Here is a 14,616-nt window from a genome sequence, read left to right as displayed (position 1 = left end):
CCAAGAGACAAATTTAGACCATCTATACGAATAGATAGATTTAGTGGAGTCACGCCTGGCTAAAAGAATGACATCCACCACATCGTGTGGGAGAGAAAAGGAATTCCAGTTGGCCCGTTCAATCGCCAGGCATGAAGGTGTAAGGTCTGGAGGTGGGGGTGTAGAACCTGCCCCTCCATTTGAGAGAGGAGATCTACCCTGAAAGGGAGACGGAGCTGCAGGCATGAGGAGAGGTGGAGAAGATCTGTGTACCACACCCTTCTTGGCCAATCCGGGGCGATCAATATAACTTGGGCCCGGTCTTGGCGAATCTTCCTCAGAACCTGAGGAATCAAGGGTATGGGGGGGAAACGCGTAAAGGAGCCGTGAGTCCCAACTCAACTGAAACGCGTCCCCCAAGGCTCCCCGCATCGGATACTGGAGGCTGCAGAATGACAGGCAGTGAGCATTCTCGCGAGTGGCGAACAGGTCCACCTCCTGTATGTCGTGAATCCTTTGAGGTGGAGGGAATGCACGACACACAGTTGTGTCCAGTACCGTACCTATGAACAGGTTGCGCTGGGAGGGCACCAGGTGAGATTTGGGTACATTTATCGAAAAACCCAACCTGTGTAACAACTGAGTTGTTTCTTGCAAATGATGGAGCACTATCTCTGGGGATTCGGCTTTGATCAGCCAATCGTCCAGATACGGGAATACCGGTATCCCCTATCTTCTGAGATGTGCTGCCACCACAGCCATCACCTTGGTGAAAACTCGAGGCGCAGTAGTAAGACCAAACGGTAGGACCACAAACTGGTAGTGCTGTGAACCCACCGTAAAACGGAGATACTTCCTGTGCGACTGCAGGATAGGGATGTGAAAATATGCATCCTGCAAGTCTATTGACACCATCCAGTCTTCTTCCATCAGCACCTGAAGAACCTGTGCAAGGGTGAGTATCTTGAACTTCTCCTGTTTCAGGTAAAGGTTCAAGATCCTGAGATCCAGGATTGGACGAAGCCTGCCATCCTTATTGGGTATCCGGAAATACCGGGAGTAGCATCCCTGACCCATTTCCTGCTTGGGAACCAACTCTATCGCACCCTTTCTTTACAGTGTCTGGACTTCCTCCTGCAGGGGTAACAGGTGTTCCTCCGTGCAAAAACCTTGGCAAGGAGGGTAATTTGGAGGGATTTCCCGAAAGGGAAGAGTATACCCATTTTCTACGAGATTGAAAACCCAAAGATCTGATGTAACCGATTCCCAATCCCGTAGAAAATAGGTACGACGACCCCCTACAGGACCCGCGTGATCCTGAATGGCGGATCTAGGGCTGCTTTTTTGTGGCTGGGGGGTTGGAAGAGGTGGAGGAGGCCTGACGTCCTTGAGGACGAGCTCTTTGCTTACCGCTGTAAGACCTGTACAGAGGGTTTTGCTGCTGCTGCTGCTGCTGTTGACCTTGCCGGTAGGGGCGAAAGGAAGAACGTTGAAAACCTCTATACCTTTTGGTAGATGAACCCCTGGTCTGCAGCCCCAAAGATTTGGCAGTAGCCCTACAGTCCTTAAATCTCTCTATGGCTGCGTCAGCTTTTTTTCCAAAAAGTCCAACACCGTCAAAAGGCAGATCCAATAATGTGGCCTGAACATCAGCCGAAAAGTCCGATGACTTCAGCCAGGCAGATCTAGAGGCAACAGCGGTTCCCATGATGCGAGCAACCGAATCAGCAGTGTCCAGCCCACTCTGGATCACCTGGCGTGCAGCCGCCTGTGCATCAGTCAACACTTCCTCAAAATCCTTCCTGTTGTCATCAGGAATTTTAGGAGACAACAGACGCAGCAAATCCATAAGGGCATGAGACTATCTCCCCATAAGGCAAGTGCCATTAGTTGACTTTAAAGCCATACTTGCTGAAGAAAAGGACTTCTTAGCAGTCTGGTCCTGTTTCTTGGCATCCTTATCCCCAGGCACTAGAGGAAATGCGCCCACAGTCTTTTTAGAACAGGCTGCCTGAATAACAAGACTTTCAGGCGAAGGATGTGACGTTCAAAATTCAGGGTCCCCAGGTGCAACTCTATACCTCCTTGCAACACTTTTAGACACTGCAGGAGCTGTTAGAGGCTTGCTCCAAACCTCAAAAATAGGCTCAGTTAAAACCTCATTAAAAGGGAGCAACGGCTCAATTACAGAACTTGGGGAATGGAGAACCTCAGTCAGAAGATTAGATTTAAATTAGACCGTAGGCAAGGTTAAATTCTAAAGTTCTGCAGCCTTCCTCATGACCATGTGGTATGGCTTAACATCCTTTGAAGGAGCATCAGATACAGATGGCAGCTCCCATTCAGGAGAAAGCTCCAGACCACTAGCCTCCGCTAGATCTTCAAAACAATCATCTTGAAGCTCACCTTCCTCCATCTCAGCCTCAGCCTCCCTATACCTTTGTTCTTCCAAGAGGCGCTGAGCAGCTCTCCTAGATCTCTCCCTCAACAGCCGCGCCGTCGGATCCGTGAACGACTCCGACGGAGCCGGGATCGACGTCGGGATCGACTCCAAAGGCCCAGGGCGCTGTTCAAGAGGTCGACTCGGAGCAGGCGACGTTGGTATCGGCGTCGACAACCTCAGCGGAGCCGAGTACTGCCTAGGCGGCGTTGGAGCCAGCATGAAAGGCATGAAGGGAGCTGGAGCATAGGAGTAAGGAACTCCTAAATTAAAAGCAAGAGGACCCATAGGACCCAAAGGTGCACCAGAGGGGTACCATGCTCTGGAAAAGACACCATACATAGCATTTAAAAATGCCGAATGGTCTTGACCTGGGGTCGGGAAAGGAGGGTGAGAACGCTCAGACTGACCCTTTATAGGCTCCGGATTCGCCTCTTCTTCCACAGGTACTGAACCCTCATCCAAAGGGACCTCTTCATCCTCTCGAGCCAGGGACGGCTCCGGAGATGGATTCGGAACCGGAGTCGGTGAATGAGCTCACGTTTCCAAAGGCGAAGCCTTACCTTCTGGATCCAAGACTTCCGGCGATGGAGACACAAACTCCTTCCCATGCTTCTTCTTAGGCGACTTCGGTCTAGAGTCCGAATCCTTACTGGAGTGATGTCGAGATACATGCCTTTGTTTCTTATGTTTTTTCTTCGACTTCGAAGCATGATCAGATGAAGACCTCGAAGGCGACGCCGTACGGGATCTTGACCGCGACCTCGACTTCGACCTCGCCCTTCTCGAACGTGATCCCAACGTCTTCTTTTCTTTACTACCTCTCAACTTTGCCATCAGAAGCTTGGTCTCCCTCTCACGAAGCGCCTTCCGGTTAATTTTTCTACACGAAGAGCAGCCGTCGACATCATGGTCCGAACGCAGGCACCAGATACAATCCTCGTGCAGGTCCGTGATAGACATCTTGCCGCACTCCCTACAAGGCTTGAACCTGGTCTTCTTAGTCGACATCACTAGAGACACAAAGAAGCAGGAAAATCAAGAAAACAGTAACAAAGTTACTAACAGCTACAGAGATTCCCCGAAACCGTTAGCGTCAACGACGCGGAAAAAAGGGAACTGATGTCATCACGCCGGCGTGGGACTATTATGGTGTTGTGACGTCAGCGGAGTCGCGCACGATGCCGTGCCTCTATGACGTCGTCCACGTCTGCGCGAAGCTACAAAAAAGAATTTCCGAATGTTGCTGACGCAAGGGGGATATTCACAAGGTGAGGAATCCACTGGCAGATGTATCTATCAGAATGTGGGGTTAGTGGATGAGGAGGCTCTTATCATTGTCAAGTCGCCCCATTATACGCTGGGTGGTACTATGGTTTAACGTCCCCCTGGCCCTCCTGGAGCCTTTCTGAAAGCCCTGGATGATGTCATTTTCCCCTGTGCCCTTCACTTCTCACATTTCCTACTTCTGGGCGACTTCAACATCCACTTAGATTGCCCGTAGGCGACTGACTCCAGGGAACTAATGGATTTGTTTAATCTGGCACAATTGACCCAGTGGATCAAGTCTCCCTCCCATAAGGGGGGACATATGATTGACTTGGTCTGTTATCATTTTGCCTTGTCTGCTACTGACCCCCTCCAGGTCACTTGGTCAGATCACTAATTGATCCGGTTTTCCTGGACCAAATGGAAGCCCCCTTCCTCTGTAGCCTCAGCCCAAAGCAAGCCGTCACGGAAGATTGATATCTCGGCCCTTTTACTCTCACTCCCTTTGGCCGCCCATGATCTTGAAGGAGTGGTAGACAGTTTTGCCACCTGGATCAGTCAAAGGGTTAGCTCCGCTTCTAAACCCCTTTCCAACAGACAACCGAGACATACTCCACCCAAACCATGGTACCGGGGACTCTTAGAGAGCTTAAACTGGGTTGTAAAAAACGATGCTGGTGTCGGAAGTACTGTCCCTTAGCTAAAATCGCTCTTCACAAAGCTCGGAGAGACTACTATGCAGCCATTGGGGAGGCGAAAAGCAGTTTTTATGCGGAGCGGATTGCTAAAGCTAATAACAATAGTAAGGACATTTTCTCTATTGTTAGAAGCTTTCTGGGACCCTGCGCTGAACAAATGGCCCTTCCAGCTTCAACTCAATGGTGCAAGAAGCTGTCTTCTTTCTTTACTGAGAAAATACAGAACATGCAAGATAGCCTAGGGACGGATTCCCTGGTGAAAAGGGTTTCTCCCCCGTTGCCACTTTTAGCTTCCATTCCATCAGCTCCTCTATTTATGAAGTTTCTGCCCATTGCTGGGTCGGATACATTGGCCATCCTTAAGTCACTCAAGTCGGGCTCTCCTACAGACCCATGTCCAGCTAGAGTTCTGGCTGGAGTTGCAGAGATGGTTTATCCAGAGGTAAATACGATTATTAATCTTATCTGTACAGACTGCTACTGTACCTCTGAATTGGAAACAGGCCAAGCTCTTGCCACTTTTAAAAAAGCCTTTCAAACTCACTAGTTATCGCCCAATCTCTCTCTTACCGGCATTGACAAAGGTATGTGAAAAGGTGGTTTTTGACAGCTTGAGGCCTACGTTGAGGAATCCGGTGCTCTCCACCCAGCACAATCCGGTTTTAGGGCTTCATATAGCACTGAGACCGCACTGGAGGAAATGGCTGAGGCGATTAGGGAGTGCCTGGACGTGGGCGGCCTTGATTCCGCTTGACCTCTCTGCCGCCTTCGATACGGTGCCCCAACAACTTCTTGCCCGCTTTCAAACATAGGCATCGTTGGCCCTGCTTGGGATTGGATGAAATCCTTTCTGGAAGAGTGCACTCAGCAGGTCTGGATGCCACCATTTTTCATCGGCTGCCAGGAAAATGTATGCAGGAGCTCAACAGGGTTCTACTCTGAGCCCCCTGCTCTTCAATATCTATCTGACTCCTCTGATTTTTCTTGCAGAGGAGCTGGGAGAAAAAATAATAGCTCATGCTGATGACAGCCAGCTCCTATTTACCTGGAAGTACTCCGACTTGTCAATAGAAACTGCCCAGAAATGTCTCTCGTCCGTTTTGAAGTGGCTTGCACATACCCAACTGAAGTGCAACGAGGACAAGTCGGAGGTCCTTCTGTACGGTCAGTTTTCTCCTGCCTTTAAAGAAACCCTATGGCCACCAGACTTCCCACGACCCAACTTAAGAGGGCGATCCAGCAAAGAACTTGGGGGTCTGCTTTGGAGAAGACCTTTGGTTTTCGGTGCAAATTAAGAAACTCACCGGAGTCTGCCTTGGTACTCTTACATCACTAAGAAGGTTCTTCCCCATGCTACCGAGGCCAGCCAAGGAAATATTCGCCCGTGCCCTCATTCTCTCTCGCATTGACTATGCCAATGCTTTGTACATTGGCATCCCTGGATACCTGTTAAAAAAATTGCAAACCATACAGAATGCCGCGGCCAGACTTCTGTTTAACATCTCTGGAAGATCAAGCGTAAGACAGCATTTACGAGATCTGCATTGGCCTCCTGTGGCCCACAGAGTGCAATTTAAAGCCCTCACTCTGGCTCATAGAGCCTTGCACTGTCTTGGACCGTTGTATATCAGGAAGCATCTTGCTTTCTATGCCCCAAGCAGATCTTTGCGCTCAGCCACCCAACGACGAATGGCGATCCCCCGATTCCGAAGGACGCGGCTGGGGGGTCAGTCCCTCTCCGTTAAAGCAGCAATAGCATGGAATTCCTTTCCCTCGGAATTACAGTATATTCAGGACTCCAGACTTTCCTTTTTAATTAGCTGATTTAAATTTTTTGCTCCACTTTATCACGGTCACTTTGCGCGCCAGGACACTCATGAGTATATGTGCGCGGTATAAATACACTATAACATAACACTTGGGTGGTCAGTGCTCACTTCCGGAGAGGCCATCAATGAGGACCAGGCCAGGTCAGCTGGAAAGGCCTCTGGAAGCATGTTGTCTCCCTGTAGCTCAAAGAGGGGGTCAGCCAACTAACTCTTGGGGAGTCACTACTGGGTAGCTGGGTTAAAAAAAAAAAGCAGGTCTAGACTTCTTTCTCTAGGCAGCAGGACATTCCTTCAACTGAATCTTCTATGGTACAGGAGCGTTCAGATGAGGTTCTGACTCATACCAAGTGCCAGTCTGTGTGGAGGACTCCACCTTCATCTAACCCTAAACTGGTTCTTGCCAGTTCTCCCCTTTTGCCCTGGCCATCCTCCAATCCGTCATGGGTAACAAAGGACAGGCTGATCCAGGTGACTTACTACTTACACCTGTATGGCTGTGCGGTTCGAGGCTGGTGTGCAATGTCACACCTGTCTAGGTATGGAATTGTAGAATCCATGCTACTGGGGCAGTGCACAAATCAGGCCTGCATGCAAAAATGTTGCCAGAGAGCATTTTTCAGTTTGGGGATTCTTGAATAAAAGATGGCTTGTATTAATTCATTTGTTTTGACAAAAGATTTATTTTGCCAGGTCAATGTGGAAGTTTTAAAACTGACTCAGGCTTGAGACAGGTTTTACAGTACTATTTTAGTGGGTGGAGCAATATGTGTTGCAGCCCACTACTACCATTTTATTTACATGCCCTGGATACATGTAGTACCATACACTAAGGACTTCTAGGTAAATTACATGACCGATCAGGTCTATACCTACTTAACCATGTTTAGAAGGGAGAGAGCACACGCTCTTTATTGCATATTGTGCAGAGTCCAAAAAGCACACACAAATACAGGTTCTGAAAAGGAAGGCAATATTCTGTGGTGACCCTGCAGAAAGGGCTAGGACCATGTGTCTATATCAGATGTAAATTTCATCCCTAAATCTACTGTAGTGGATCCTTCGTGCTGTTCCTAAATCTGCTTCAATACTTCAGGCAGCAAAGCAACTAAAGGCACGCCATTGCTAGCCATGCACAGGTGGCAGTGGGGGGAGCAAATACATTTCCCTATTAATGACACTGTTGTATGTTTTGTACCATACTCATTGGCAAGCATATTTAGTATTCAATGTTTAACCTGCAGAGTACAAAGAGGAAATGTGCTTCCAACCGGTAGGTTTTTCTTGCTAACCAAAAAGTTATTTCATTCGGTTTCCTTGGGCAGCAACCCATTATTGCATTTTTTCATCTGTGAATTAATAACTCTAGCTTATGTCCATGTAGGCTTTTAAACAATCACCAATTTCCGTACATCAATGCTGTTAACACATATGGTCTCAAATGTCTGTATATATTTATAATCTCAGTGAGCATCCACCATGGGCTCTTCCATTATATAGGTGATCTCGTTCTGGGCACGGAGAGTATGTAGCTTGTACTGGCCAGGTTTGTCCTGGAGCTTTAAGTGGCCCTAGACATACCCTTTGCACTGTATGTGGGAGTTTGTATGCCAAAGACCCACCAATATACACAAATAAACTGTAGTGAAATGGAGGATCAATCTTGATGAACTTTGTGAATGGCCCTTAAGCATCCCCAAATTCTAGTTCAATCCAGGAGTAAAATAGCTCTCTGGTATATACAAGTTCTGCTACTCCCCAGCCATCAAATAGGCAATAAGGGTTGGGTGTGCATTCTCTAGGTCTCCACTCCCTGCTCACAAAGACTCAAACGTGGTACTCAGAATAAGAGTCAATTCTTTAAGTGCTTATCGAATCTTATCTCACTTATCTCCAAGGAAAATGATAAAACAATTCTGGATGTCTCCGGTCAACTTCTGTGTATCGAATGGTTCAGGGTCTCAGGGCTTCAAAAGATGATTAAGGTTTGTGACACATTCAGGCACCTTGTTGTGAATACACCACTCCCATAACCTACATCTCCACCCCACCTCATATACCCAAAATCAAAGGGAGCACCCAGACCAATTTCCTCAGCCTCAAGAGATTCTTGCTTATCGCACCTCTTACGAAATAAAGAGGTGTTGCACACATTTATCTATGACGAGTTAATCTAATCTAGAGCCTGGGCGCTACAAATCAGGCAACCTTGCCAGAGAATATATTATTAGCAGGGGTTATTTGTTGATGAGAGAACCCTCACCTGACCACCTCCCTACAAAGCCAAAAAGCAGTAGGCGTGCAGTAGTTGATGTTTAATAGGTTATTTATAATGCACAATCGGCACACACATTTTGTGAATAAGAACAATTACATTTACTGTATTATCAGAAGCCATGATTTGGAATAAGATGAACATATGAAAAATCCAGAGCATTTATTTTGCACATCCCCCATATTTGCAATAATTTGTTTAAACTCTACCTGCCGCCAATATCTATATTGGGAGTCTAATTGTATTGGCGAAATGATTAGAATTTTCCTTCACTACCTCATGTCAAGCCATGTACTATCCCCACATACCTTAAGGAAGCTCCCAGGCTTGCAGTTATAACTGCTCTCCTGCATTTTCCCCTAGCAACCAGCATTCTTGTCTGCTGCTCCCAAATTCGTAGGTCTCCTTACCCTTTTCCCGAGTGATTTCCTCTAGATAGGGGTGGCAGTGCAGACTTTTGTATGTGCCATCACTGTGTGATCAACGCCTTAGAGACACATCCGAAAGGCAAGTGATTGTATCACAACAGGCTTCCTTCCACATTAGCCCTTTGCCATGCCGGATACCTTTTTAATATTGGTCACTAAATGTAGCTCTCTGGGCAGCAGAATGTATGTTTCTAGTTTGATGCATTTGTTATTTTAATTATCACAACTATTCAATCTGATTATAAACAATAATGCAATATCGCACAGTTTGCTATCATCATTCAAAACAGTTTGCAGCCCTAAGCCTTTCACATACACACTAAAGAGATAGCACGTTCATGTTTGTCATACAATTAAGCCTGACTAATGCAAAATGCATATGTCATTAGAAAACCCCTTCCATGTATGTCCCTATCAAGAATAGGGATTAACAAAGCCAAACATTTACCTGGTGTATTTTACCTACCATAACAACAAGTTGGCTATCGGGATTTTCTGCAGTATGGAGAACTATCTTATTTTTAAGATACATGGGAAACGAGGCAGAGTGGGCCAATATAAACAGCATGGCTGATATTAATGAAATAATAGTGAGTGATGTGTATATCCACTGAAATACGAAGAAGCATCTCTAGTCACATTGAAGCATACCTATAGTCGCTTTAATTTATACTCCACCCCTACATAAAATACTGTTGCTAAATTACCAGAAAATGGAGGCGAAATTTGATTTCAATCTCCATGAAAAGGAAAACATTTAAGTTGTGAATCATCTCATTCTTGTAATATATCAGCCTCCCCATAGAAGCTTTTTTACTCTTAAACAGGTCAACCAAATCACACATGGAAGCTGTTAATCGGAACCTTGGTTGCCAAGTGGAGGGAATACTGAAGGCAGTTCTGTTTGCATAATTATATTAGTTTCAGTAGGCAAGCAGGCAGGTATATAAAATGATTCCCCGCAACTAGTTCGGAGTCACAAGCTTAGACCATGGGTAGATTTCCACCAAACCCAATTGATACAACCTCAACACAGAGCAATTCGACATAACAGATTATGCTGGAGCAGGCCCTCTTACAATAGGTCAAGCAAGGGAGTTTTTCTTCATGGTGCCACAGCTTGTTTGAAAGGGTAAATTTGAGCAACTCTAGTACCAGGTTTTGTGAAGAGCACAATATTATGTTGTGTGGCATGTATAATAAATTATAGGGGGTTGGGAGCACACTGCCTCACATCCCACCACATTTCGCCCCATTGCATCCTGGTAAATGCAGTACAAAATGTGTGCCCACTTGAAATGTAGTGGTCGCTTTGCACCAAAGTTGGTGCAGACATCGCTGTATATCTCTAGACATGTGTTGCTGGGTTCAGCCCTTCATCCATAGAGTAGCAGTAGTAGAAAGCAAAGTAAGTAATCTGAGGTTGCTGGAAATGCTGCCAAATTACTCCCAGGTCACAGTACTACTCACAGGTGCATCTCCAAAGCTTGTCAGCTTGCTGGCTCAAGGGAGCCTTTTTAACAGAAAGGGGGTTGAGAGCACACTGCCTCACACCCCAGCAGTTCACCCCTTTGCATCCTGGTAAATGCAGTACAAAATGAGTATGGCAGAGTCAAATGTACTGCCTATAATATACATCAGACACCCCTAAGGCAGGCTTCCTCCGCACAGGAGTCCGGGTGCAGTAAGGGGAGCCATATAAGTGCAGGGATGTATGTCCCTAGCCCTCCTCCTGCCCACAGCACAATTGCACCTAGGCAGGCAGGAAGTTAGCTATGCAAAGAGGTCTACACCCCCAAAAGGATGGCCACACCTTAAAAGATGATTAGCCTGGTCTGTACACCACAATCTGATTTCTGCTATCTTGAGAAGTGGATGAAGATCGGGTTCTGGATAGTAAAGGCGACCTACTCCCCGGATGTGGCCACCCCAAGGGCGGACTAGCTGCAGAGACTAGCTGCCTATTGGCTACAAGCTCCTGCAACCCTAATACACCGAAATCTAGGATTTAAGGGACCCCTGACACCAGAACCTCAGATCTTAACAACTTGCATCAAGGAAGGATGAAGACGAGACCTGTGTCACAGGCAACAGGACTTTGCCCACTGCACCAGAGCAAAAGTAGGATACTTTCTCCCTGTGTCAACAGACTTGGAACAGTGTGAACAACACTTGTCCTTGACTAAAACCCGGCACTCTCAACGAGAGGGTCCACTGTAGGAACCAAAAGCATCCTCGGACTCCCCTGGACTAGTGGCACTAGTCCCCCGCAAACGGCAGGTAAAAACACTTGCTAGATCCAAAGAATCACTGGCCATCGGGCCCTCCATGGAATTACCCGCATCCAGGTGGTCCAGTGCATTTTGAGAGTTGACGTTTCACCTGCCAGGAAGTTTCAGGCTGCTATCTCACTCTCCTGGAGCCAGTGATGATGCAGTATCTTTTTACTTTGCTTAACGCACGTTTGTTGTTCACTAATCAGGTAACCAACCCACACACTCAAAGATGCATCGAAAGGGAACACCATGCAATCATCATCCTACGTCAGCAGCTGTGCATCTGTCGTGTTTTTGCATTCTGCCTCTTGTAGCACAATGTACATGGTAAAATCAGCACCAACTTAGGCTCCTGTTCAGCACGATGGACAGCCAAGACAACTCTGTACCCAGACTCCAAGGGCTTGGTAACACTGCTCCTACTGTCATGGCCTGGGACCTGCATGACCATAACCCAGTAAGGGTTACACGTAATTCGACCTGCAAGCGACCCGTTCATAGCGGTTTTTCTTATTCAGCACAATGTTTTCTTCATATGTTTTTCAGCACTAATTTAATAGGTCTTCAAAACTCTTATAACTCCATTTATATGTATGCTATTCCGTTCATTTTGGTGCCTAAATAAAAATTACACTCACTTTAAAAATTGGTGTCGGATTTCCCAGGAGCTGTGTCAATTACTTATCGCCCATTTTAGTACTCTGAAATGCTTAACACATGTTCTGGTAAAGCCTGACTTCTCTTTGCCACTCTACAAGCCTAAGCTTAGGATTTATTAGTGTGATTACAAGGACCGTCTTTGTGGTATTGTGATTATATTACATAGTAAGGCTATCCAGCCATACCACAGAACATTCCATTTTCCTACAAGTGGATAAAGAGTGTGCTTTGGGTGAAAAGATAGCCAAGTAATCGCACAGACTGAGACGTATGAAAAAGGTGCAAGGTTGTTGGTAAGGACTGCGATATTTTATGGTGTATAAAACTGCAGACACAGAAACTGGCGAAGAAAAATTAGGGTGGGGAAAAAAATGGTCCGTGAGAGCAAAGTACTTGCTGAGAGGAAATTCTGTTTTTTCTACCGACTGGCTCTTTCATTCCACAAGGTTTTTTCTCACCAAGACCCATCAAAATTGACATAGGTTGGGGATCTGTGGGGTGGTAAGTATTGTAGTAAGTAGCTTAGCATGGCCATGGACCTTTCCCTAACCCTTGCACGACACCACTGAAAAATTGGCTCTCTCTTAAGGAGACAGTGAGAGGTTTGAGGGCAAAGCATATGGAATCCATGTTATGAGCCCATTTGCAAGTAGAACTTCTGAGAAGAACCTTATAACTGTAGTTGCTACTGCACATAGCAGATGTTGGACTTGGCCCTTCTGGCAGGTTCCCCCCTGACCTTTTTGCCTTTTGGGGTTGCATCCTTGGAGCGATTTCTGGTCCTTGCGCGCGAGCCAACCCCCCCATTTGATCTCTGTGGAACTTATTTAGTTGTTGCTTGTGCCCACTCTGTGCCTAATGTGACTTATGTGCCTAATGTGACTTATGTGCCTAATGTGACTTATGTGCCTAACGTGACTTATGTGCCTAACGTGACTTATGTGCCTAACGTGACTTATGTGCCTAACGTGACTTATGTGCCTAACGTGACTTCGGTGCCTAACGTGACTTCGGTGCCTAACGTGACTTCGGTGCCTAACGTGACTTCGGTGCCTAACGTGATTTCGGTGCCTAACGTGATTTTGGTGCTAATGTGAGTTGGGTACTAAGGCTTTGGGGTGGTAGGAAATGTACTGTGCGTAGTATGTTTTGCGCACCCGTTGTTCCGATGCCTCTACATGTGTTTATGCTTAGGAGGTGGTTTTGCTTAGTATAGTTATGCGAGTGAGTTCATGGTTCCCTGCAAGATAAAGGCCTAAGGTGGTCAGGCTTGCGTAGGATGTACTTACCGTCTACCAGTGGTTACTGGTTGCGTGCTACATTTGCTATTTGGTGCTACAATTATTCCATGTACTAAGTGTACGAAGTGTTAATTCTACAAAGTGCTAATTCTACCAAGGGCTAATTCTACAGAATGCTAGTTTGACCAAGTGCTTATTCCGGATAGTGGTCCATGTGGCCCTGTCCTATATAAATATCCCCTTGTAAATATGGCCCCACGCCAGATGGCACAGTGTACATAAGTTGGTTACCACTCTAAGGTGTTTTGAGAATACAAAGGCCATTCGTGCTATAACCTTGTGTGGAGCCTGGGATGTTGTTGTTGGTGGTGGTGGGTGCGTGTGCAAATGCTTAACTCACAACGATTCCGGGATCAGCCTTACTGCTCGTGTCACGTTACCAAGGGGGTGAGCAGGGGTTATCTTTGGAGGGTAACTACCTTGCCCTAACTAGAGTGGTGGTTTTTGTCTGGCTTTGGCGCAAGCCTCAGTCAGCCAGGCATCCCATTTCTAACAGCAGAGATGCAATCTACGAAGAGAATCGAATTTCAAGTGTTCTTTCTAAACATCACGGGCTCATCCCAACAACGGTTTACTGATGATAATGGTGTTTTATTGTTAGCATAAATTTAAGCACAGCTTTTGTATTACTTAATACAGTGTGTGGCGAATAAATGTTCTATAAATGCTGACATAACATTTCACTCAAATCAAATAGGGGTTACAATTATAAATCTTATATTCACACCTCTATTTTAGGGAGCATAGCTGTCCAATTGTCAGCCCCACTAAAACACTCATCTTACTTAAAGGTGTGGTAATATCAACTTTATATTTTAATTAACGTGGTGAACCACCACCAAAAATGTACTCTTTATTAACTGTCGGCCTGAGAAACTACTTTTGAGGAATACTTTAAAATCACTTCTAGTTAAATATTTTGCAGTAAAATTAACAAGAAACCAGAATATAATCTAAAAATACAGTTAGTTACTCCTGGTTTTGTTTTCAGGTAAAAGAAGCTAAAGCTCTACGCGAGAGCCGAACACCTGTTTCGGTGACTACTCTTTCAAGTACCCCTGGAAGAAGGTAGGCATTATTGCAATGAGAAGTTGTATGCTTTATCTGTTGAAGGTCGGGCCACACTTATTGTACAGTGAGTTTTCAATGTTTGTGCATGGATGGACTTTGATGTACTTCATTACAGAAAAGGTGGTTTGATACTAAATGGAAAACACACATTTGCAATGCAATCCTTTGGTACCCAATATGTTTTTAGCTATGCAAGACATTAGCCTGAGAGCTGAAACATCTACTGTTCTTTAACATGGAGGGGAAGTAAACACCAAGCTGTGGAACACACCAGGTAATGGGACACATGGAGAGAAATATTGCCTTTCAGCGGGGAAATAGTATAGTCCAAAGCTTTGCTTTTAATATAAAATAGGTGCTTTCGGTGATCATGTCACTGACAATACAAGATTC

This window comes from Lissotriton helveticus, chromosome 5_1, assembly GCF_964261635.1.
Source record: "Lissotriton helveticus chromosome 5_1, aLisHel1.1, whole genome shotgun sequence".
NCBI lineage: Eukaryota > Metazoa > Chordata > Amphibia > Caudata > Salamandridae > Lissotriton > Lissotriton helveticus.
The sequence above is the reverse complement of the archived record's forward strand: the minus strand, read 5'-3'. Positions refer to the sequence as shown.